This window comes from Olea europaea, unplaced genomic scaffold (assembly GCF_002742605.1).
Source record: "Olea europaea var. sylvestris unplaced genomic scaffold, O_europaea_v1 scaffold1085, whole genome shotgun sequence".
Taxonomy (NCBI): Eukaryota; Viridiplantae; Streptophyta; class Magnoliopsida; order Lamiales; family Oleaceae; genus Olea; species Olea europaea.
The window spans coordinates 127547-131808 of record NW_019228210.1 but is presented as its reverse complement, the minus strand read 5'-3'; positions in this window follow the sequence as shown (position 1 = coordinate 131808).

The following is a 4262-nucleotide window of genomic DNA, read 5'->3' as shown; positions in this document are numbered from 1 at the left end:
CAGTAACATATAGTTCGAGCTCTATTTAAAATGAATTAAACAAAAAAAACATTCATGTAGCAAATAAACATAATTGATAACTAAATCTTTAAAATAGGATGTCTATGGCAATGAACTAAAATTACTTGTTAAAATTATAAATTCTCGTCCAGCAAATGAGGCACAACCACGCATCGAACCACCACGCTCCAACAGGACCCAATCTAACATGTGAGGTGTAGGAAAAGGGTGAGTACATGGGAATACTCAGTAGGATATTACATTAATGGTGCGATCCCAAAAAATAATTTTAACACAAGTGTCAGAATAACATACCGTCGCATAACTTTAAATCCGGTAAGAGCTCACATCATATCATATCATATCATTTCATTTCATTGTACCGGAATGGCCATATCATTCATATCATAGCATTAATATCGTAACTTTCATAAATATGAAATTCGTCCACATGTAGCCAAAATAATTAAACGGGAAATTAAAAAAAAAATACTGCACCTCATATCCTACCTTGTTAAACTGCTTAAATTTTGGAAGTCAAAACAAAGTTCACGCTCCAACAATTTCTTGGAATAAGAAAACCCAAAATCACGTTGCAACTATCTTTTGTTTTCTTTCTGCCTTATCATGCAATAATATTACAGTGAAGTGAATGAAAGCTATTGTTTTCATATGATCTAATAAAAATATCTATATAAAAAAAATGAGGAAACGTGTGGGAGTGGAGAAAGAGATATGGATCAAAATAGTTGAAACAGAATCTTGACCCAAATCTTGCCAACTGCCCACAATTTAAAAAAATAAGTTATATCTTACACGTGGCAGTGCATCATATATATACAAGGGAATTTGTTTTAACCATTAGGAACGTGGCTTCCCATAATTCTCTCTCTCTCTCTCTCTCTCTCTCTCTACTTTATTTCATTTAATAAACAAATCAATTATCACTTACCTACCACCTACTTAGAATCTTACTTCACGTGAGACCTCCCAATGCAAAACACACTTAATAAAATATTATTATTAATAATAAAACAATAAAATATCTCAACAACTTTCATTTCTCTCTCCACGTAAATTCTTCCAAACAAAAGTAATAAAAATAATATTTTAATGTTATATCTTCCGGCTTCGATAACTTGGGCTCGACTAACCCAAATTAATTTTTTCTCGAGTCTAAAATGCGTCTTTAATTATTATCTATCCAACGAGCCCAATATCCGTATACTTATCATCGTCCCGTCAATATTTATATTTTAATCTAAATATTATTAAAGTTTACTTTATATACACTTTAGTCCCTAAACTTTCAAAACATTAAAAATATAGCATAAATAAAATTAAATTATATTCTATAAAATTTCGGGATATTATAACTTCAATTGAATGGATCGATAAATTTCGGTTAGAAGCCAACGAGAATGCAAAGTTGTGTAGGAGGCGAACCAAAAAAGTGGCATGATATGCATATCCAAAGAAGAAAGTTTGAAGTTGGGCAACAAGTCTTACTACACAATTTACAACTCAAGCTTTTTCTCGACAAGTTGAGGCCAAGGAGGTCGGGACTATATGCTATAACTCAAGTTTTTCCAAATGAGATTGTTGAAATCACTCATGAATGCAAATGAACAGTTAAAGTTAATGGACAGCAAAAGCCATATTGGAGTAGTGGATTCTCAAAAGAAAAATCCACTGTTCATCTTACAACATAGGAGTAAATTTCCTAAAAGTCGAGCTTTATACTATAAATCAAGTGCTTAATGGGAGGCATCTCATTTTCCATCCATTTCACTTATTTTGATTAACTATTACATTACGCGTATTTTTAGGAATTGCAATAGTATTTTAGGACCATATTCAGGAACTCATGCATTTAAGTGATTTTTAACACATTTTTTTTTATAGTATTTTAAGACATGGATTAGTATCTTAGGCATGTTTACTTATTAAGTTCATTTTACTTAGGCTCATTGTTAACATCTTACATTGTATTGAACTTACATTGATGTGGTATGCATTGTTCATATTGCACCTAGATTTCAATCTCTAAACCAATTTGAAAGACTTATATTTTCCGAGCTATAGACTTTTTGCAGGGATATGTGCTCTATTAGATAGTTAGTCTAAAAATTTGAAGATTAGAATTCTTCCTGGTTTGAGTTGCAAATATCTAAACCTTATTTGCTATCACTAATATTTATTTTGAATTCTTGAAAAAGAAAATTGAAACCTAACAACAAGGAAAAGTGGTAGCTGTTATGAATTCTACTAGCCGAACCTGGTCCTTTTACCTATTCAGCTCTACCTTTCAGAAGATTCTGATCCTTATTCCTTTATTTTTCTTATTTTTGCTTTTAGGATACTTAGAATATATATTTGTTTTTCAAGTGCAAATTGGGTCTGTATGACTGTTTAATAAAAAATAAAATGGAAAATTTTGAATTGAAGAAAAACTCCAAAAGAATAGTGTCTAGTTTAGAGTCGAATGACTTATCGCCTATGACGATATTTATTTGTTTTAATTGAGTACAACTTTAGTTAGAATTAGACAACGTCATATCTTATACTTTTGCTTGAGTACTTATCCATGTTAGACTTGAGTATATAGCAGTTATTGACTTATGACTTATGTTGGGACATGACTAGATTATGTGGATTTAATTGTTGATATTACTGACATAGGTTTGAGTTGAATTACTAAATCATTAATATAGAAACCAAACTGTTGAAAAAGTAGCTTGGGGTGGGAAGACTATTACTTGTATTTTAGAAGTTTCGTGGTTTGGAGTTCTCAAATATTTGCATTGGTTGAAGGAGTTTGAGTTAAGGAGTCTAGAACGGGAACTAACTATTTTTAAAATTTGAATCCATATTAAAAAAAAAAAATGTGATACATCCTGTACTTTTCTTGGTTAAACTTTCATGATTTGAGTGATTAAGCTTGCAAGGTATCTAAACAATCGATGCCCTATAGACTTGGGAGTCATCGGCCTAAAACCCACTACATTAGTCATTTAGAAAGTTTAATGGAGATAGGTCTAGCACATAAGATATAAAATGAAAAAAAGAAAGTATGATACATCCTATAATTCCCTTCGTAGCTTTTATGACTCGAGTAATTAAGCTTTAAGGGTATCTAAAAGTCTAGTGCCATGTAGTCATCAGACTCGGGAGTCATCGACTTAAAACTCACTACAGGGGTCAATTAGAAAGCTTAATGGATAGAAGTCTTGCATTGGAGATGTTAAAAAAGGAAAGAAAAAAAGGGATTTAGATTATCAAAGCAAGATGTGCCCATTCAGGACTTTGAGATTTGAATTCTAGAAACTAGCAGCGTGGATTTGAAAAATACTATAAGGAATGATTTTGTATAAGAGGCACGAGGAAACACTGACCATAAAAGGATTGAGATTATGAGTAAATCAACAATAATTGATTAGTTGTGTTCTTGTTTGGGTGTAAGTTCAATGTTGGCTAATCACACACACTTACACACATTAAGTCGAGCATCAGATAAGTAAAAATCCATTTTGGATGTTGTTCAAATCTTTCTAAATTTTTACTTAAATTTGAACATGAGGCGAGGCATATGGGAAGCAGTTCAATTTATGAACTGTTATTTGTAATTTGTTTTAGGCAGTACTATGGTTTATGCCTAAGTTTTGGTTTGTTTTGTTAGAAGACGAACAAATGTTTTAATTTGAAGTTATTTGATAAATGTGTTTTGTGCTCTTATCCGAGCCATATTACTAAACTCTTTTTTATCATCAAATTATTGAATTCTAATTAACTTTGATTAATTCTCTTTCATTTCAATGTTGGACCCATTTTAAGCAATTGGAAACAAAAGAATGATCAATTGGCCATTGAAATGGAAGGTTTAGGACAAAATTACATGAATTGGGAAAAGTAAAGCTTCGAAGAGAAATATCGTATTAAGAGGACTTGGATAAAATTAACAATGGAAGAAAATTAAATTGGGCCTTCGACAAATGGAATGAGAAATCAAATCCTAATTGGATCCTTATTTGGACAAAACCAATGAGTGGCTGAGTTGTAATGAAAAAAGACCACTTTGACTCATTTTTCCACTAGAACATTGGCGTCGAATTTGAGGGAAAAAAATGGAAAATGAAAAAACGACACACAATTACACAAAAAAGGATACGCATAAAGAGGGCAGAAAAGTACAAGGCAGAGAAATTGGATACAACAAAGTTGAAAAGCGATAGAAAATTGTAGACATGAGAAGACGAACGGCA